The 22,759-nt window shown below is 45.3% G+C and overlaps 1 long non-coding RNA gene across 1 annotated transcript in view; it reads left to right on the top strand.

Moving 5' to 3' along the window:
- LOC146831059 (uncharacterized) overlaps positions 1 to 10,096 on the top strand; it is a 32,944-nt gene extending 22,848 nt beyond the window's left edge. The window contains exons 2-3 of the long non-coding RNA XR_014961230.1: positions 5,385 to 5,516; positions 9,463 to 10,096. This is a non-coding gene — a long non-coding RNA (uncharacterized LOC146831059). The remainder of the gene's footprint in view (positions 1 to 5,384; positions 5,517 to 9,462) is intronic.
- The last annotated feature ends 12,663 nt before the right edge of the window (positions 10,097 to 22,759 follow it).

The raw sequence follows: 22,759 nt of genomic DNA, 5'->3' as shown, positions 1-22,759 counted from the left end.
GCACGCTGCGTGAACCGGCTGTTGTGGCATCTCTTGATGCCACGATGGCCTTTGACACGGTGGAGTGGGCATACTTATGGGCCGTGCTGGCCAAGTTTGGTTTCGGTCGCGGGTTTGTGAGTTGGGTCCGGTTGCTGTACGAGGGGCCACTAGCGAATGTTGTGGTGAATGGTCGGGCATCTACTCCGTTTCAGCTTGGTAGGGGTACTCGGCAGGGCTGCCCCCTGTCGCCTCTGTTGTTCGCCCTCGCCCTTGAACCGTTGGCTGCGTGGATACGTTGGCACCCGGATATACGGGGCCTTCGGTGGTCGCCTGATCACGAGGACCGTATTTCGCTCTATGCCGATGATATCCTGTTGTATCTTGCCTCACCGAAGAAGTCACTTATAGTGGTCTGTGACGTACTCGCATCGTTCGGTAGGAACTCGGGGCTTGTGATTAATTGGGGCAAATCGTATTTGTACGTTCTTAGTGGCGAGGTCCCACCGATCCCTAGAACATGTTCGATACAGGTGGCCCAGCAAGGTTTTGTGTATTTGGGGATTTTTATATCCATGGATCCTGTTGTGCGCTATGAGAGGAACCTGCTCCCCCCCTTGGCACGCTTGAGGCGAGATGTTGAAGGTTGGCGGAGGCTGCCGCTCTCCCTTGTTGGGCGTGCGGCCCTGTTCAAAATGATGTCCCTTCCCCGCTTCCTCTACGCCCTCCAGAACACCTTGGACTGGGTACCGGCCAAATACTTTCGGGAGGTCGAAGGCCTCCAAAGGACGTTGCTGTGGGATGGGCGGCCGAGAATAGCTATTTCAAAGTTGACGCTCCCATGGTACGATGGGGGCATTGCGCTCCCAGACATCCGACGGTACTATTGGGCCACGCAGCTGAGCGCGATCAACCATGGGTTTTACGGCCCTGCCCTTAGCCCTGGGTATGCCATGGATAGGTGGCTGCTGCGCGGAGGTAACTACTACAGGGCGTTGTATTCGCGGTCCCTAGACTCGTCCCTCACGGGGCCCACAGGTGTGGCGGTGCGCGTATGGAAGATGGCGACCGACTCGCTGGGCTGGAAGGATAGGCTCACCCTCGCTACCCCATTGTTTGAATCGGAACGGTTGGGAAGACTCTGGCACACGAAGGGCTTTGATAAGTGGGACCTGATAGGTATATCCAAGGTGGGAGATGTGCTGCATAAGGGGAGGGTAAAGTCCTTCGAGGAGTTGCAGACTGAGTTTGAGCTAGGGTCTTCAGAGTATTTTAGGTATATCCAGTTGCGTCACGCCCTCCGATCAGTCCTTGTGGAGGGTGAGAAGGTGCCGGAGTCCTCTCCCCTTGAGGACCGAGTCCTTGATGGTCATATGCCCGAGAGCACGATTTCGCTCATATATAAGAAGTTGATAAACGTCCGGGCAGACTTGCTATTGGGGCTGAGAGAACAGTGGACCAGGGATGGCCTCGAGTTGGATAATGAGGACTGGCAGTCAGCGGTCTCTTCGCCTAAGGAGGTTGCGATCCCGTCGCGTCTGAGGCTGGTGCAGCTTAAAATACTGCACCGGGTGTATGTTACGGGGCCAAGGCTGGTCCACATGGGATTCTCGGAGGACGGCCTGTGCAGAAGGGGATGTGGTATGGTGGGTACTTTCCTGCACATCATCTGGGAATGTGGTGTCATTGTGGAGTTCTGGAGGAGAGTCCATGCAGTTATGGGGGAGGTGACGGGCATTGTGGTACAGCCGGAGGCGCGGTGCTGCCTCCTGAACGTCTGGGGCCCCACTGATCTCGATGAGGCGCAGACCCAATGGGTGACTCTGGGTAACATGGTAGCTAAAAGGGATATCGCGCGATTATGGGGCTCCTCAGGAACCCCTACACTGACCGCGTGGAAGGAGAACATGGATTGGAGCATGTTTAGGGAGAAGACGGTCTACTGCTCTAGAGGTCGCCCCCGGAAGTGGCATGCCATCTGGGGGCGGTGGAACCAATACAGGGGGGGAATATGTCTTGCCCCGGACCTGGAACCTCCCGAGGAACAGCTTTCCCCCTGACCTACCTTCCAGCACAGTTTGGTTTTGGTAACCGTTCTGGGCTTCTGCTGTTCCCCTTCTTCCTCCGCACACAGTCTTATACTTAGTAGATGAGTGGGGTCCTGCCTCCCCTGGGGGCTTTCGCCATGGGATTTCAATGTTTCTGCCTTGCTGGGGTTTGTTGTGTGTTTTTTCTGTGTTTATTTAAAATTGGACCTTTGCATTACTCATCGTATTGTATCTGGGACACATTACTGTATCTAACTTGCAATGCTGCCGAACCCTCGGGCTGTCGGCTGAATAGCTGTGTCCTGAATTTCGAAATAAAGGTTTTCAAAAAAAAAAAAAAAAAAAAAAGAAAGTCATGAAGGACCTAATTTATGAAATACTGGAATGCCGCCGGAGCATTACATAATCGGAACGGCATGACAGTATATATTTAAAAAGGCCGAACTTGGTGCGGAAGCCGGTTTTCCACTCATCTCCTTCTTTCACACGTATCAAGTGGTATGCACCTTGAAGATCTAATTTGGTATATATGGTCGAACCCTTAACTTGATATAAAAGGACTGGGATCAGTGGTAAATGATAGCAATTTTTTATAGTGGCTTTATTGACTGCACGATAATGACTATACAAGCCCTGAGATCACCTGACTTTTTTGCTACAAAAAAAAGAGGAGATGAAATAGGAGCGGTGGCATGTTCATATGAAACCGATTTCTAGTAATTCATCTAAATATGTCGCAAGCTCGTGAGTGCATACATTCTACTGGATGACAATGTAGCTCCAGGTATTAAGTCAATTCTACAATCATACACCCTATGGGGTGGCAGTTGCGTGGCTTGAACAAGATCAAAGACATCAGTGAAGTCACTATATTCCTTCGATAATGAAGGAGAAATTGTCACTAGTGTACTGGCACAATTTAAAGGGTAGATGGGATCTTGTGCTTCTTGATAACAATGCATTCTGCAATAAGCGGAATCTAAACTTAAAATTCTTTGGACCCAATCAATTTTTGGGTTGTGCAATTCTAACCAGGATATACCTAGCATTACTCCAAAAGTTGGCTTATCAATTAGATCAAAAACTGTCTGTTCAGTACTAAAGTTAACGGTGCTGTGTGGAAAGGATGAGACCGGAGGACAAGGCAGAACCATCTACAGCCCTTACTGGTTCAGGTTAGTTTTAGAAATTTGTGGAATTCCTAATTGCTTGGCCAGATTTAAATGTTAAAAAATTACCTGTGGAGCCTGACTCTAATAGAATAGGTAGACTGTGTCTTTGCTGAACAGAAATAATAACAGTTATCCTAATAGTCATATGTCTAGGTACATGGTTTATGATGGTAAAAAGACACCGGGAGACCTATGATTCTGATTTTCTCAAAGAGGCAATGTCTACTTTCTTCGAGAAAATTAGTTTCCTGACTCCACCTGATCTATGTTTGTATTAGCTACTGACTTTTTCTTTTTTGGCTTAACTTTGCATTCTCTAGCAAAGTGTCCTGCTTTTCCACAATATAAACAAAGGTTCTCCGTACGACGTTGCCCCTTTTCTTCAAAAGATAGTGGCCCTTTTATTCCACCTATCTGCATGCGCTCAGGCTTATTCTGTTTGTCATCCTTTTCTTTCCTATCTGATTTTACCAGAATAGGTCTGATTTCTCCACAAGGCTTTTCCTTCCTGTGCTCACCTAACCTACGATCTAACTTTACAGCTAAATCAACAAAGTCTCCATAGTCCTCGGGTAGATCTACAATATGCGCCAGGGAATCCTTTAATTCGTCTCTGAGACCTCTGTAAAACAATGACGTACGTTTCTCTTCTGCCCGTAAATTTAAAAGCTCATTGTCACTGAACTGAATGAAAACATGTCATGCGAATAGACATGTCATAGTTTCTTTAAAGGTGTTAAAATGATGTAAAAGGGGATAATTATTGTCAATAAGAGGTATTGACCAATTTGCGGATTCACCACCCAAATAAGAGAAATAAAGGCAGTTTTAGCTGAATCAGTATTGAATATTTGGGGTTGCAGAGAAAGGGCACTTGACACTGACTCATAAATGAAGCAAAGCGGACACTATCCCCAGTAAAACATTCTGGATGAGCCAAAGGAACAGGATTAGGGGAGACAACAGTCACTTGAAGGTTTTGATCGGAATGTTGAGCAGCAGATGTCTGCGAAGAAAAGGTTGTGGGACCAAATTTGGGGGATGCTAAAACGGGACGATGCTCAGATGTTTTGGGTTCTCTCCACTGAGTGAAATCATTTCTACTCTTAAATAGTTCCTCTCTTAGGGTTTGATTTTCTTGTTTTAAGTGTTGCGTTTCTAAATGCACATTCCGAATTAGTTCAGATAATTGTGAGTGTTCCTCTGAGAACTCCATGTTAAGTTCATCGTCAATAAGAGCAAGAGAAGATTGTGGCTTAGTCTTCTGTCACATCAGCCACTCACCTGTACTCGTTTTGCTCTGCTTGACAACGATTGTTCCCCAATCTCTTTGGTAAATGACAGAAAGGCAGATGTAAATAACACTCAATCTAGAAGACCCAAGGGGGAAAAGGGGATGGGACGAGAAAGAAAGAAATAAAGAAAGAAGGCAGACATTGATGTCCTGGTCCTCGCAAACCTCGGGGACAGCATTTCTGGAGACTTCTACTTTGTACCGAACTTCACAATTGGGCCTTGGATATAGTGGAAATTGTGTTCTAGCTGGAGATACTTGCCACCTTACTAAAATGAAGAAATAAATAACATTAACTACTCCTGAAATAACTATTTGGTTTACAGTATTGTATTTCTGGATTCTTGAAGTGCTCTACCTAAATTGAGTCATAAAACTCCCTTTATAAATGCTGTTCTCTGTTTTTGTCCAGCTTCTTGATCCTTAATGGTTGAGTCTTTTCTATAATCCACAAACATTTACAAATGTATCATTGTTTTACCAGATTAACATGTACCTTAGCATTTCCACTTGGTAACTCAGCTGCACAATTCACATAAAAGGACTTATTTCCAAATGATAAATAAAGAAGTAAATAATAAACAAGAAGGAATGTCTTGGAATATCAAACAAGTTCGTTTTCTGTCCTTGAAGTAAAGATTTTCACCTGAGGATTTTTGTTGTATGATTATATTGTCCTCACGGTTTTATAAGCACCGTAAAATCCTAAATTATGCGAGTTGCTGATAGCAGAACAAATATACATGTCAGATTTGCGTGTGCTGTAAAATTAGAAAATTTCTGACTCACCGATTGTTCCTCATAACTGTTTTACCTCTGTTTAGAAAGTTGTCCGATATATCCTTTATGTTGTCTGAATTTTCTCTGCTTTTTCCTCACTGGACTCCGAAGCGTTGATCCGATGAGCCGTAAGTGGGAGGAGTCGCAATAGTGGGCGGAAGGAGAATCAGGAGCAGCCGGTGGGATAAGAAGTCGGGAGGAAGGACGCTGGAACACCGCCAGCCAAAAGGAAGCAGGAGACAGGTAAGCGCTGGATCTCAACGAGACTAAGCAATAATCTGAACATGCAGGTGGTTTAAATACTCTTTGCCGCTCGCGTAGTTCATTAGCAACCTGTGCATCACGTGTTTACAGTTTACACATGTATGCAACTGCCGGTGAGCTATAAATCAGTATATCTGTGCCTTTCACTTTTTTTAACCGTTTGTTCCATGTGCCGCAGGCTCCCTGCAGAAGTATGAGTCATCATTTTTGAACAGTCTTGAATTCTCTACAGAGCTTATTTTGCTTGTTCATGTCCCCAATGTATATACAATATTAAAAGTAGGAAATAAGCATTACACTTGCACATGCTTCAGGTTTAATTATACGCACTTCCTTTTTCCATGATACGTCTTCAATATGCACTTGAAGAAAACTGGGTTCAGATTATTTTCTGAGAGGGGCGAGCATGAATAAATATATTTGTATTCATAACACATATATACTAACCTACTACAAAAGTTAAATTAGTATACTAGTTGCACTACAACTGAGTGATACTCCTTCTAACAAATATTAATGTGAGCGGCTGTGTGATTGTATGTATTCTTGTATGTATGAGTATGTGAGTGGCTGTGTGAGTATATACGTGGGTGTATGAGTGGTTGTGTGGGTGAGTGAGTTGCTGTGTGAGTGGTTGTATTGGTGAGTGGGTATGTCAGTACCTATATGGGTGAGTTAGTGGTAGTGAGAGTGGCTCCATGGGTGGGTAAGTGGGGGTGTAAGTGTAAGTGACAGTATGGGTGAGTGCATGGGTGTCTGCATGGCTGTATGAGGGTGTGGAAGTGGCTGTGTGGGTGAGTGAGTGGCTGTTTGAGTGGATGTTTAGTTAAGTGAGGTGGTGTGTGAGTGGCTGTATTGTAGAGTGAGTGTCTGTATGAATGGCTAGATGGGTGGGTAAGCGCTTGTGTGGATGTGCAAATGGATATGTAAGTGGTTGTATGGGTGTGTGAGTGAGTGTGTAAGTGCTTTTATGGGTAAGTGAGTGGCTGTGTTGAGAGGCTATATGGGTGAGTGGGTGGGTATATCAGTGACTATGCAGGTGAATACGTGGATGTGTGAGTAGCTTTATTAGTCAGTGTGTGGGTATGTGACCAGTTCTATGTGTTAGTGACTGGTTGTATGAGTGACTGTATGGGTGATTAAATGATTGTGTGATTGGATGTACAAGTGAGCGGGTGTGTGTGTGAGTACCTCTATGGATGTGTGAGTGGATGTGTGAGTATTGGTATGGATCTGTGAATGGGTATGTGAGTGGTTGTGTGAGAGTGTCAGAGGGTTATGAAAGGTTGTATGGGGGTGTGCATGGGTGTTTGAGGGGTTCTGTGGATGATGTCATCTATGATGTCATTTGAGATGTCATCAGTGAAGTCATCAGTGATGTCACTGACCATGTCATGAGTGATGTAATATGTGAGGTCATAAGCAGTGCATTTGTTGGAGGGAGGATTCATTACGGGTCAAGGAAGCTAGGGGCGGTACTCAGAGCCCCGGGAGCCACCACAGAACTGAGCAGGAGAGTTAGTCAGGGACAAAAGGGGCACCTTAATTTGAACCGGGGTGCCTAGGAATGCTTGCTCTAAAATCGAAGAAAATAGACATGTGAGACATGGAATTGGAGGCAGAATACAATGGCAGTTTAATGAGAAGATGCAACTTCAAAGAAACTGCAAGACAAAGGCATAAAATACAGAATTCAGATAATCACATGGAGCTCATCATGATACCCTCCGTATCTGCACTATTGTACTGTCAGAGAGAAAGAGAACACATTTATAAGTGCAATTGAAGAAACAGGTTACATCAAGGAGAAACATTTCAGAGTATAAGAACTCTGTCACCTAGGAACTCTCACGTTTACTCTAGAGCAAGCATTCCTGCAATTACAATGAATACATTATGCGAATACAAAAAGGAAAAACAAATAAAGAGAACAATGGTTAAACATGACAAGATATTTCATATGGGTAAAATACAACATAATGCTAAGCAGACGCAAGAGCTTCTTTTGCTCTTGGGGAAAACTCTACGCAGTCCGTAACCCACATACAGACAGCGAGGTAGTCCGCTTGATGTTTGTGAGTGCTCCCTATTTATACTGTTTTCTGGGCTCCTTTGCACGCAACTTCTACCTACGTAAGTTACCCAAATAGCTTCGTCTGCAGTATTTACCAGACGTGTCGTCATTTACCCACTTAATGCTGACGATGAACTAGGTGAAAAGGTCAGTGTCTCAGGCCAATCGCTTGTCGTAAATTTCGCAGAGCAAGCAGAAACTATAAGCGACTCAGAAAATATAAACAGATATTGTGCGCGAATTGAATATGGACACATATAAATCTCCTCAGTTCTCCTAACTTGACACTCTGCGGTTGCCACTTCCCTTAAAAGCGGGACCCCTGCTCAGGAAACAAGTGCCATGCCAGGATGCAGCTTACTGTATGTCGAAGTCTCAAGGGGATGCTGAACTTTGATTCCGATCACAGAGCACGGCAGGGTGGGGGCTACTAGTTTGGAGCGGGAAACCTCGCAGAAAGAGGAACTGAATATGAGTTGGGTCAGACCTGCCATCAGCCTGCAATACACTAAAACGGCAGAGCTATGGTCAATGTAACAAAGGCCTATATTTCGAACAGAAGGGCCTACACAGCAGTTTCATGCTGGCCAAGTGGGAGGGATGTCCCAGGGTGACTATATAGCAACACAGGACCCACTGGTCAATGTAATACGGCCTACAATTAGGCTGGCAGGGCAAGGACAAGGGTCTCATAATGCAGGTGTGGCCAGAACGGGCCAGGGGCCCCCTATGATACAAAACCTACCCTCTCTCACATTGCTGGGGCAAAAGATATAGTTAGCTGGGATAACTATAACTGCTGAATTTCAATGGTTTTGCACAAGTGAAATCTGAGCCTGACTATAATGTCCTTGTAACCTTTTTCTTCAGTAAATTTCTAAGGTTTTTTTTATTCTATTTCCTAACTATAACATCCCTATAACCTTAGTTTCTTAAAGTGAATTTCTAAGGTTTTTCAAATTCTATTTCCTAATGATTTCTATAGTTTTTTTAACGAGTAGCAATGCTGGCTGGTGACATTTGAAAGTGGTGAGGCGTAAATCTTTGGTATGACTTTTATGTAGTGAGCAACATGGGCAAGCTTAATGGAAAAACATGGGGTCCAGGCTGGATCCTCCTCCAGAGAAAAACATTGAAAAAAAAGATTGCCAAATGATGCATATGTAATGCTTTCATGTAATTTGAGAAAACAAAAAGAGAAAGATTTCATGTTTTATTGCAGCCCGGATCACTATTCAATAAACTATTCCCCCACCTTAAGCTTGCCATCATAGCGGACACATTAGTTATCCGGTTTCAGTGGCCTCTCTTTTTCACCTCCTCGTTTGAAGTTTTCCAATTCCTGTGTTTCATTTCTGTCTTGGCAGCTTGGGTTCATTTTGTTGACTCTCATATTCCTCCATGGTACAGAAGTCATTTTGGTCTCTTGCTTTCACTCTGTCTGTGAATATCTGTCCCTGAGCCCTGTTAGTGATGGAGCAGGGTTTTTACTTTAAAACCGAATACCTGTTTTATTTTCGCATGTTATAACTAAAAGTACTACTGACTAATTATTAAATATTAAAAGTTTGTCAAATGTTGTCTAATCAACTTTATTAACAAGAGAATTACACGTGGGAATGCTATTGCATGGCTACAATAATAAGTGAACTAAGTTGGTGAGCAAACTAACAGAAATCGATGTTGCTTATGTGATGTTATTGTGTTTGCGCTTATAATTAATATGCATTAATGGCTTTTGATGTCTCAAATGGCTAGATAAATACACAAACCTAAGGGTATTAGCAGGGGAATAACACTGTATAAACATTTCCGTGCAGTAATTCTGTTTTATGTTTATTTTTGCTTAAGTTGTCCAATGTGGCCTACCCGAAAATGGCTACCATCTACAGCCTGCACTCGAGTAGATGGAAAGTTACAAAAAGGCTTCGCTCTGCCTGTGACCTTGCGCCTCCGATGAACTGAAAAGCCATAAACATGATGACAAGTCCAGGAACGCAGCCAAGTGCCCCTGGAAGATGGAGATGCTGCATATGAACTTGTAATGAACTCACAATTGAAACAAATTTACCTAGTAGAGACATCCGTAGATGTATCGAATTAGTCATGGACGTTCAATTCTGCTATTCATTATTTGGGACAATCTAGGTGTGAGAAAATCTCGCACAATATCGAAAATGTACCAAGATGACATTATTTCCGCCATTCATCCGTTCTGAACAACGAATTGTTACTTTATAGAATGTAAATTTAGTATAAATATTAGCAGACTAGAGAGGTCTAGCGCCACATCTTCCCGAGCTGATGATCCGAGGTCCCCATGCTGACGGAGAGGACGATGACTCTACATGACTGCAGGAAACTCTGTTTCTCCTACTGAGGACCGGTTCTGACTTAGGATCTGACATTTAGACAGAATAGGTAAATATAAGAGAAATGAATTTTGCATTTAATTGGCTTTTTCCTACAATTTTAGATAAATGAACAATCTGTTTGAATTTCTGTCTCGGGTGGTTATTTCTTGTCATGATCATTGAATTTATTGTGTATTCTTTGAAATGTATATTTTGCTAGATTTACAAGCAACTAGCTGGTCGCATTGACCTCAAAGTACAGGCAGATTGGATAAGGTTCTTTTGAAAGGTGTTTCTCCTTTACAGGGCACGGATAGAGTGATTTAGGGTGAATGTTGGTGTAATGGGCCCCACCAGCGTGTGATGTGTGTATGCGTGTGTGACTGTGAAATCATTCCGTCCGTGGAAGTAGAGGGGATTCGGAAGCTCTGATCTGCACCAGTTTCTTGGTAGCAGAATGATGGTTAGCTATTGTCTTAATCTGGCGAAATTGCGTGTATATAGGCTTGTTGATTATTGATTGATATTTGTACTAACACTATATGTTGAAGTCGTGTTGAGTTTTATGTATTGTGAACGGCTTCTGGGACGTAGGGAGTCGGTGACAGTTCCGTAGTAGAGCAGAGGGAGTGTTGCTCTCGGAAAAAGGCAGGATTGTTGGCCCTGTATGCAGACAGGGGAAAACGTGTGACAATTGAAGTTGCGCGTCGCATTGTCTTGGTTCGACAAGGTAGCATCGCCGTGTGTTGCCATTAGAAACATATTTTCTGTGTGAGAGAAGTGTATATGATACCGAAGGTTATCTGTGAAACTCTGGTCTTAGGTCCCAGGGATCCGTACGGTATTCCGTTAAAGCTTACCGCTGGAGAAGTAATAGGTATTCTCGGAGCTTGTTAGAAGGACAGGGCAGAGGTAAGCGCTGCTTTGTTAACGTGTGATATAATTCTGTAGTAGGACAGACTGTTCGCTGTTCTCGAGAAAGACAGAATTCTGTGTGAATGTACTACATTTTCCGGTATGCAAGTGCGTGAATGAGAAGGCATTTTTGGTTAATTGTGAGACTCTTAGGAACATTCCGGAGGGGAACAGTTAATTAATGCTTGTTAGAAGGGTAAAGTAGAGGGATGTGCTACTTTATCAACGGAAGTAACGATTCTGTAGTAGGGCAGAGGTAAGCGCTGTTCTCGGGAAAGACAGAATTCTCGTGGGAAAGGTCTTTTGCTGTTCTGTGGCTAGCGAAGCAGACAATGGAGATGTTTGTATGTTGTAACTAACAGACTCGTAGAAGTTGAAACAAAGTCTACCGAGTAGTCTTGTAAAGGAGGGGTAGACGAGAAACAGGAGACAGGAGCAGAAGCGACTGCAGCGACTGCTGACGTCAGGGAGACCGCGCTGTGATTGGACAGTGGGTTAGAACAGTGGAAGCACGGTGATTGGTGCGTTAGTGTGAGTCGCGCTGGGATTCGCGGACTGAGTAAGTGACGTAGACGCTCCAGGATTGGTGCGTTAGTGTGAGTCGCGCTGGGATTCGCAGAATGAGTAAGTGACGTAGACGCTCCAGGATTGGTGCGTTAGTGTGAGTCGCGCTGCAATTGGACAAGAGATCGTACAGTTGTAGAAAGAGTAAACAGATAGGGGAAAATAAGAAAGATGTATTATCATGCTGAGGAAAAGAAGAAAAAATCCTTGCTTAGTAAAGTGAAGAATTGGTTTGACAAGGATAAAGACATAGTGACAAGGGAAGGACAGTTATTGCCCCCGATAAGAACCCCAGCATCCTTCATGGTTGCGAAGTATGGGTATCATACTTGTATTTGGTTAGATAACTGGTTGAAGTATACAAAGGACGATGGAGTGTTAGCATTCCCGGAACATGGTTCATTTAATCTGGCCATACTAAGAAACTTACGGGAGCAGATGATGAATCTAGAGCCTCGGCCTAGGCCAACGCAGTTTGAGGCGTTGACTGAATGGGAAGATGAAATGCATGAACGAGAAAAGCAGAGAGGTGGAGGTAGCTATAGGTATATGTTTGGGCGGAAGTATGATCGCGAAACCCATCATGATCGGATGAGAAGGTGGCGTGATGCCAGTATGACCGAGGGATTATATCCTGTAAGAACGGCAGAGGAATCATGAGGGAGAAAGTTTACCGAGAAAGAACATAATGTAGAACCCAGGAGATATGGGGCAAATGAGTCTGATGATGATGTCCTAAAGGACATGCTCTATAAAAGACCACCCCCGTATAGACGAGAACCAGAGGTAGGGACAGCAGTGACCCCGATGAGAGACACCTTGCGGATTATTAAAACAGAGGGTACCACCCCTGGGTTGAAAAGCAGTTGTTCTCTGGCGGAAAGAGAAAGAGAGAGAGATAGAGAGAGAGAGAAAGATAGAGAGAGAGAAAGAGAAAGAGAGAGAGAAAGAGAAAGAGAGAGAGAGTGAGAGAAAGAAAGAGAGAGAGAGAGAGAGAGAGAGAGAGAGAGAGAGAGAGAAAGAGAGATAGAAAGAGAGAATGAACTTGAGGATGAAAAGACCAGAGAACTAGCAAGAACTACCTTTGAACTGACAGAGAAAATCAGAGAATTGACTAAAAATCTTGAGGCAGTTACAGTGCCTGTGACAATAGACCCGGTTATGCCGATTTTTGACAAGCAGAGGACGGGTGAGAATGGATTGACGGTACCATATGTGGGCAATAGATTGATTGTTCCTCCGGAGCAGGTAGAAATGAGAGCAGGAGAAACCCAGTGGAGAGCAGGAGAAAATCAGTGGAGACATACCATATGTGGAGGAGAATTGAGTGTGCAGACTAACTCAAGTTTGAATTCTGGATGTATGGAAGGGAACAGAGGATCAATTTTAGAACCGCAAAGAGTGACAGAACCAGGGGGTGCAGAAAAATCTGTGATAACTGCTGAGGATTTGAATGATTGGCTGAAAACTTTACAGAAAAAGGAGAAAGAGTCACAGGGAATTGATGTAGCTAGGCTACGTATGGAAATGGAAGAAATGATAGTAGGAACAATACCTACAGAAACACTGAAGGATTATCAGGAAGGGGAGATCCTCTTCCTATGTAAGAGTATCACGTGGAGAGCAAAGAACATACATGACAAGTTGAAAGGAATAGCCAGTGAATTGGGAATTGACATGGATAAGGTGAAAGCTTTACAGAAGTCTTACCGAGTGGATTTTTCAGACAAGGATATTGAGAATCTGAACAATGCAGGCCGAACAGGACAGATTAAGGAAATGATTGCCTTGCTGAAGAAATGGGGAGATGTAGAAAGATGGAAAGACAGATGGTACCGAAAGCGAGAGGATGGGGCAGATAGAACTTACTCGGCATTTTCCCTCAAAGAAAAAGAGAAGGCAGTAACAGCTTACCCCATGAGAGAGATTCCAGGAGGTGGGTACGTACATGTCCCATGGACCAGTCAGGATATTTTATCATTTACGAATGATTTCCCTCGACTAAGGGAAAAGCCCGTTGAGTGGTACAGACAGGTCGACAGATTTGTAAAGCTGTCAAAAGTACTGTGGATTGACCTGAATAGTCTGTTTGATATAATTGTATCAGCAGACTTGTGGGCAGAATGTAAAATAGTCATAGATTGGCCCACTAAGGAATACCCGAGAGATCCAAAAACAGGAGCCCCAGACCCGGAGGTCATGAAGAAGTACGAGCAGGTTATGGCCTTCCTGAAAAATAAAGTACCCCCCAAGGAGACAGACTGGGTTAAAATAGATCGAACATATCAAGAATTGAAAGAATCAGTCCATGCTTACTATGAAAGACTGATACTAGCTTTTAAGCAGTTCAGTGGAGAGGAACACCTGGGTGACAAGGATCTGAGTCATTTTGTGTATAGATTTGTGTACGGTTTGTGGCCTGAAATCAGTGAAATGATACGGCAGCACACCGTAGACTGGCAGAGTAAGAAGATTGATGAGATTCTGAGACACGCAAAATACTTCAGTGATGAGATTGAGGCAAAGCAGAGAAAGCTAAAAGAAAAGGCAATGTGGGCACAGGTGAAAGTTGCAGAAAGACAGGAAGCTCAGCTGGTTGAACAGGCAAATAACCCAGGAAATAAGCCCAGGTTTGGTCCAGGAAAAGGAAAGGGAAATATCGAGGAAGCCAAGAAAAAGTTTCCATGCCACAACTGCGGAAAATTAGGGCACTGGAAATCCGAGTGTAAGAATCCGCCGTCTACTAATGACGATAATCCATCATTGAATTCGCAGGTGCAGAGTGAGGGGTGTGGTCAGCATCAGCAACAGCAGAAGGCTAATAAGCAGCAGAACCAGGTGCCAAAACCACCCTTGCCCCAGAGAAGAGGATCACAGAAGTACAGCCAAGAGTCGGGATTCTACGATGAAGAGCAGGTAATCAAACCAAAACGCGTAAACGCAGTTTCTCAGTACTGGCTGAAGAATGAGGGAAGTGACTCCGAGGGAGACTTCTGACGTTGCCGAAGAGAGGAAGAAGAGTGTGTACTTGGCGCAACTCTAGAAATAGACCAGGCAGGGCCTTTTGTAGATGGAAAAATTAATGGCGAAAGTGTCACTTTTCTAGTTGACACAGGGGCCACGAGATCAACTGTCAGGTCAGCAGATATAAAGAATCTTCCTCTCCCGGATGAAGCTATCCAAGTAGTTGGTGTGTCCAACACACAGATTAAAACTTTACTTACTGAACCAGTAAGGGTTAGAATAGGGAAATTTTCAGACATGCACCGATTTGTGGTGTGTGACACGAGTCCTGTGAACTTGTTAGGCAGGGATCTGTTGTGCAAGATGAATTGCACTATTTTCTGTACTCCAGATGGAATAACCTTTGAGACACCTGATGAGGATGTTCTATACAGAATGACCATGGATAACAGAGAATGTGAGGCTTTGGGAACATATGCAATATTTAATCCAGATGCATTACCCACAGAATTGAAACAGACAGTGAAAGCAGCAGTTTGGGATTTTACTGGAGAAGATGTGGGTCTGATGAGAAATATAGATCCAGTAAAGATTACTGTAAAAGAGGGAGTGGTTTACCCAAACATACCGCAATACAGATTGACACCTGAAATAATTGAAGGAATAACACTCTTAATCGAAAAAATGATCCAGCAAGGGGTGTTAAGAGAAATATTGAGCAGCCCATGTAATTCACCAATAACGGGACTGAAGAAACCTAACGGAAAGTTCAGAATAGTACAGGATTTGAGAAAGATTAACAAGATTGTTGTGCCTTGTGAGGTTCCGTATGACACGGGACCGCAGTTTTGAGTGGTAACGAATATGGATGAGTTTGGTATCTACGAACCGCAAATGACGAGTATAATGGGTGTACGCAGTTTCGCGATGCAGCCACGTATGGTTCGTCTCATTTTTGGGTTCGTTCATCTGGACCCTCGGGTTCCATTTTAGATACAGCATCCATTTTGTTTCTTGCCCTCAGGTAGCCAGCGAACGGGCTTCTTGTCCGCTCCGTGACCCTGGGACTCTCAAGCTTACACGAAGGACACGTGTTTCTTTGAGGTGACTTTTACGATGAGGGAAACGACACGACTAAGGCAGATGGCCCCGCTCGAGGCTCATCTTGCCGCGCCGGTCTATTGTTTCAGCCATGCATACATTAGACATGAGGTCTTTGACCCCTCTATCAAGTTTCCTTTATTGCCCCCAACACTCTTTTCTAACCTGTTGTGCATCCTTGTCCTTTCCTTGCATCTGTTTTTCGTCCTTCCTCTTAATGTGTTTATGGTTAGGATGGAATGTGTTTATTGCGGAGGAAATATGTTTTTACAGTTGGGAACCGGCAAGACTGTCGTAATTATGTTCCGGCCTCCTGAGACATGAACGCGACCCTTTTGAAGTTTATTGTGGGAACTGAGTTGTAACCTTTGTTCGCCATACTGCGCTATGGCAAAAACCTGTATAAAAGGACCGACCCACTTCTACGAATTTGAAGCAGTCTCCGAGAACCTACACGTTGTGTACTTCTTGTGACCTCTGTATCCCTGCAGTAAATAAACGCTGATCTCTGACGTCGCTGGAAGTGTTCCGTGTCTCTGTGTTTAGTACGCCAGAACAGGTAACCCACGAAGGTTTCAGGTGTTGTTCCCTGGCACCGCTGGGTCTTAAGAATAACCCAGTCCTTCAGTTGGCGCCCAACGTGGGGCGACATCAACGGTACCGGTCCAAAGCCCGACGATCGTGAGGAACTTCGTGTGAAATCTCCGAGGGAAGGTGCACCCCGCTTCATCGATCCAGTTGTCGAAATAAGTGGCCCGACGTCTTTTCCCGCGAAGATCCCCGCCTCCTGACGGCTGCGACGGACCGATGCCCTGACTGTCGACCTGTTTTGGCGCCTGGCGTAGTCCTTTGTACGGCGAGACGATCGACGGGCCTTCCTGGTGACGCCATTGTTCTCTCAGTTAAGTATTTGTGGGTCGCTCCCATTGTTGCTTTGTTGTTTGCATGGTTCCATAGCATTCGTGGTTCTTAGTAGTTGGGTTTTATTTGACGATTGCAATTGCCAAAACCGAGGGTCTTGCATTTTTGTGAGGACATCGTAATTCGATAAACCCTTGAAGTTTGTAAACTCGGTTAGTGTGCACGATGCCTGGCCGTAGTACTTTGTTTGGGTTTCTCAAATGTTGCAGCATGGATTCCCGGCTGGAGGATTCATGTCCGATACCTCCGGTTGGAACTCCGATTTACGAGCTCTATAGTCGTCATGGCGTGGGTCCTATCGTATATAATGAATATTGGGTCCGCTACACTAAAAAGGATGGCATCCTCAGTTGGCCATCTCATGGTAGTTTCGAGACTGCCGTTTTAGATAATTTGGAAGCTAAATTGTTTAAAAAGAAAGCTAGGCCGGCCATGTTTGATTCCTTTCGGTTGTGGCGGAAAGAGGCCAAGCAGAAAGAAATCAAACAGAATAAGAAAAATAAAAGAGAAGGTGTTATTGCAGTGATGCGAAATGCAGAACAATATCAATTAGACAAAGATGAGAAAGAGCAGGAAGTTAGTGCTCGGCTACACCATATGGCAGTGGATAAGTGTTATCCGGTGCTACCTTCTAATATCGATAAGACAGGAGAAGAAGCGATGGAGGATCCGCTCTTGTCTTATCTGATGAAATCGCCACCTCCCTATGCTCCCGATGTTATGGGTCCCGTGCGTCCACCTCTTCCTCAACCCGCTGTTTTTGCGGCTGCTGGTCAGCCCGCCGTTCCTCTCGTACTCCCGAATCCCCTTGGGCCCCAGATCGTACATCCTCTTGTTCCGGCTTCTCTCCCTACTGCACCTTTCCAAGTCCCTCCTCAGCCTGTTGCTCCCGCTGCTCCTGCTGCTGCGTCTACTTCTACTGTTTCCACCCCTATTGTTGCTGCGCCCGCATCTTCTTCCTCTTCTCCTTCTGTTCGTAGTCGTCTTTTGACTGCTGTTGCTTCTCTTTATTCTCCGCTTTTTGGGCCGATACTTGGCTCGACTCTTTCAGATGTCGCTCAAAGGCGCAGTCAGCTTCCTGATGGTAGGGAACGTGAATCGTTGGTGAAAACGGCACGTAGATGGATTCGTAACCCTGTTAAATACACCTCACGTGTAGTGTTTGAAACGTTCTCCCAGTTTAATGTGCCTACGCAACGATTTGTGTTTGAAGAACTGTGTAACTCGTTGAAGGAGGAGTGGGACGATGATGTGACAGATAATGTACCGTCAGAGGTTTCTGAGCTGCAGCATCGGTTTGCCTCGGGTGTAGGCGACAAGGTTCGAGAGGCTTTAGAGCGCTTGTTATCCTTTCGATGTACAGTACAACCTCGTGCGTTGTTTAAGGACGAGACTGCAGAATGGATGGCACAACCTGGTCAATATCCTATGCGAGAAGTTCCTCCGGTATGGATGCCAGGTGATCCTGCTGCTAACCCTCCTGTTCCAGGCCGTTTCCAGAGAGTGTGGATACACCTCCCTTGGAAACGATCGGAAGTTTTACAAGTGAAGCAATCTTTGCCCGATCCCCGTAAGAATCCTGCAGGTTATTATAAGGAGCTGTCCCAATTGGTGGATGCTACTGTTATGAACCTAGCCGATATTGATATGTTGTTTGGTAATGTGGTGCCTCAGCCGATTTGGGCAAAAATTCGTCACGAGAATCACGCAGCCGAGTTAGGCGGTGACTGGGCTGCCCTTACGGCGGCAGATGCCCAGCAGGTCGGTGGGGCTAAACCTGAACAGCTTATAGTGGCTTTGCCTCAGAGGATAATTACCCTCATGAAAACGCTTATGCCAGCGATGCGCGTCAATTGGGACAAATTATCAGCATGCAAGCAAAAGAGGGATGAAAGCGTTTCTGATTTCTTTACGAGATTCGAGGAAGCGTTTGTTGATCATAGTGGTCAGGACATGGGATCTGAGGGTGGTCAGCGGCTGTTTGTTGATAAGTTTGTATCGAACTTGCTGCCCGACCTTAGCAACAAGTTGAAGAATTCTGAGAGTTCGTGGGCTGTTTCTACCACTGCCCAAATATTGGCTACGGCCCAATATTACGAAAACAGAGAAAAAGAGGAAAGTGAGCGTGCAGATAAGAAAACGAAGGATCTTAAAACTAAGGTCTTATTGCAGCAAGCCTATCCTCCGCGTTCGCATTTCAGTGATACACAACAGCAAAATAGATCACAATCACAGTTCTCCAGATCGCAGACGCGAAATGCTTCCCCCGCACCTCGTTTTGTGCTGGGATATAATCAATGCGCATATTGTCGTGGGGAGGGCCATCTGAAGTTTGATTGTCCGGTTCTCCGTGATAGGAACAATGGTGTGTCGGCTCGAGGAGGACGTAGTGGCCCTCAACAGGCTTCCCGTGGTAGAGGTCGTGGAGTTACCCAGAATCAGGCCGAACGCTTTGCAACGTCTTCGGACTCGCAAAATTGTTTCGATAGGCGCGAACCATCGTTCGGTCGGTCTGCACAGTATCATGTGGATGACTGTTATGTTGAGTGTGATGTTGATACGGATGGTATCTACTAGGACAGCCATAGACAAAGGAAGGGAGAAGTATCAGTTCCGGTTGATCAGAGAGGGCCTTATGTTGCAGTAGCCACTTTGGGCGTCGTTGAGCCTTTTCTGTTGGACACTGGTGCAGCAAAAAGTTCCATCATGCATTCGAAACTCCCTGGCGTGCCTTTGTCTGGCTTAACGAATGTTTCCGTTGGATTTTCTGGCGCCCCCGTTAGCAATCCAGTTTCTAGCCCTTTGCCCCTTACAATTGGGTCTCATGAGCTAGAAGCTCCTTTGATTTTGACTACTGGTTGTGGTGAGAATCTTTTGGGTCTGGATTTGTTGAAAAGGTTACATGCGACTTTGTACTGTTCTCTTACGGGTGTGGAGCTTACGTTGGGTAAGAGCGTGATTTCCCCTATGTATTTATCGATCGACAAGCTCCCACCAGAATTGAGATCTCTTCCGGACTCCTTGTGGGCGACAGGTCCCAATGACGTGGGCCTGTTGGACATACCACCTTATGTTGTCCAACTGAAAGTTGGTGCGCGTTTGCCACGCATACCCCAGTATCGTATTTCCCTTGATGGTGAAAGGGCACTATTAGCGATCATTTACGACTTGATCGGTAAAGATGTTATTGAGGAGACACGGGGTAATGTGTGCAATAGTCCCGTGTTGCCTATTCTGAAACGAACGGATCCCTCCAAGCCTCCTGTGTACCGTCTAGTTATCGACTTACGGGAGGTGAATAAAGTCGTTGTTCCGCAGTTTCCTGTGGTGCCAGACATTACAGCTTTACTGACTCTGATTCCGGCCACTGCGTCATGGTTCTCGGTCATCGATCTGAAGAATGCGTTCTTTAGCATTCCGATTGCTGAGGAAAGCAGAGACTTGTTCGGTTTCTCATTAGGTGGTCGCAGCTTCAGATTCAAACGCGCACCACAGGGCTACTGTGAGAGTCCATCAATCTACAGCCAAGCTCTTAAGAGCCAACTTGATGCGTTTGTGTTACCGGCTGGTGCAGCCTTGATTCAGTACGTTGACGATCTGTTGATCGCTGCTGACACCGAACAGCTTTGTAGGACTGCTACAGTGTCACTGTTACAGCATCTTTGTGACTTACATCATAAAGTGTCACCTTCCAAACTGCAATATTGTTGTCAAGAAGTAACCTATCTAGGTCACTTATTGTCAAAAGCGGGAAGAAGGTTGACCCCTGAAAGAATTGCAGCAATTGCTCGAATGTCTGTGCCAACAACTCAGAGAGATGTGCGTGCCTTTCTAGGTATCACGTCATACTGCAGACAGTGGATCCCGAACTTTTCACTGTTAGCGAAGCCATTGGTAGCTCTCACGTGCAAGGACGTTTCGACTCCTTTGCCATGGACGGAGGAATGTCAGAAAAGTTTTTCTGAATTACGTGACTCATTGTGTTCGGCTCCTGTGTTAGGTACTCCTGATTACAGTAAGCCTTTCACATTATACGTCCATGAGAGGGACGGTTGTGCGTTGAGTGTTTTAACGCAACAATTTGGTGATAAACAGCGTCCGTGTGCATATTTTTCCTCGACCTTAGACCCGGTAGCTAGAGCGTTGCCGAGTTGCTTGAGGGCGACAGCGGCGGCATCTATTCGACAGTCCGCAGGCCTGGTCATGGATAATATGCTCATAGTAATGGTTCCGCATGCAGTTGATACGCTCTTGAATCGGACAAAGACTCAACATCTGACGAGTGCAAGGTTGTCTGGGTACGAGCTGACCCTTTTGGCAAGTCATATACAGATTAAACGTTGTAATGTACTGAATCCGGCGACATTGTTGCCGATTAATATGGCATCAGATGATGTGCTGCCACATGATTGTTATTTACGGACTGAGGAAGAAACAAAAGGTAGTGTGGACCTGAAAAACACTCCCTTGGCAGATCCCGATGGTACTTTGTATGTGGATGGTTCTTGCTTCAAATTGCCGAATGGCGATGTGACGACTGCGTATGCTGTAGTGACGTTGAGCACGGTTGTGGAAACTGCGAGATTGAATCAGAATTCCGCACAAGCGGCAGAGTTAATTGCATTGACAAGAGCGTGTGTTTTGTCGAAGGGAAAGCGAGTGAATGTGTTTACTGACAGTCAGTACGCGTTTGGTGTTGCGCATAATTTTGGAAGGTTGTGGAGAGAAAGAGGATTTATGACATCGCATGGTACGAAGATCCAACACGGGCAGCTTGTGAATGATCTTTTGGATGCACTTACATTACCTAAACAAGTGGCGATCGTTAAATGTAGTGCACATCGGAAAGTGACGGATGGTGTTGGTCGTGGTAATGCGTTTGCGGATGAGATTGCTAAGGAAACGGCTAAGAATCTTGCGACTCGAATGTATGCCACGAGTCCAGTGAGGTGGCCGACGGAGACTGGTATGTGTGAGAATACTGTTGAGAGTGTGAAAGCAATTCAGAACGAAGCTACTGAAGCTGAAAAGACCAAGTGGGAAGAAAGTACAGGAAAATTGGATGTGCATGGATGTTGGGTTGACCTGACGGAATGTCAGAGGTGGATGTTACCAGATGCGTATGTATTAGCTGTTGTGACGATGGCTCATGGGTTGTCACATATTAGTGCGAAAGGAATATGTAAGTTCTTGTCCCCTGTATGGAGGAATGAGGGTATTGCTAAGTGTGCCGAAAGAGTGGTTAAGAATTGTATGGTGTGTTTGATGCACAATCCCGGAAAAGGTACCCCCACTCCGCCTGGTCATTTCGCTCCTCCTGCTTGTCCCTTTGAGGTTATCCAGTTGGATTTTATCCATATGGAGAGATGCAATAACCTGAAGTACGTTTTGGTTGTGGTTTGCGCGTTCTCCAGATGGATTGAGGCCTATCCTCTTAAGGATAATACTGCCCTGTCCACAGCAAAAATCCTGCTGAAGGAGTACTTTCCTAGGTACGGAATGCCATGGATTGTGTGGTCGGATAATGGAAGCGAGTTTGTGGGAAGTGTGATGCAGAGTGTGTGTAAGGGCCTTGGAATTCGGCAGAAATTCCACAGTGCTAATCATCCTCAGGCAGCGGGTTTGGTTGAAGGGTACAATGGTACCCTAAAGCTGAAACTCGCTAAGATTCAAGCTACGACTGGTCTGTCATGGCCTGATGCCTTGCCTCTGGCTCTCCTATCGACCAGAGCAACCGTACACTCTCGAGTAGGGCTTAGCCCATATGAGATTGTGTTCGGTCGCCCTGCGAATATTTGGGGAGTCCCGAGGCCTAGGGCTTTTGATAGTCTTGAGTATCCAATGTTGATTGATTATCTGCATGATTTGACCACTAAACTACGGTTAATCCATCAACAGGTCTTTGAAGCTCTACCGGCGCAGACAGAGGGTTCTGGACACCAGCTCCGGCCAGGGGACTGGGTGGTTACCCGAAATTTTGGTCGGAAACGTAACTTGGAGCCAAGATTCGTTGGACCCTTTCAAGTTTTGTTGACGACGAGGACAGCGGTTCGACTGGAGGGCCGGAAAAACTGGGTCCATGCCAGCCACACAAAGAAGGTACCGATCCCTTTACCAACTGACGGTTGGGTGAGGACTGGGATTTCGGCCACAGAAACTGAGACTCCTTTGCACTTTGTGCCGTTTAGTGACGCTCAACTTGTGGATGAGGATTCGTCATTGCCAAACCCATATGTGGAGTCATCAGTAGCAGAAAACCCAAGGTCTGACTCGTTGTCCACTTCATCGAATCCTGTTGCGCCAGCTGAACAATTGTTTGTAGAGCAAAC

The sequence above is a fragment of the Triturus cristatus genome, chromosome 5_1 (assembly GCF_964204655.1).
Source record: "Triturus cristatus chromosome 5_1, aTriCri1.1, whole genome shotgun sequence".
Lineage (NCBI taxonomy): Eukaryota > Metazoa > Chordata > Amphibia > Caudata > Salamandridae > Triturus > Triturus cristatus.
The sequence above is the reverse complement of the archived record's forward strand: the minus strand, read 5'-3'. Positions and strand labels throughout refer to the sequence as shown.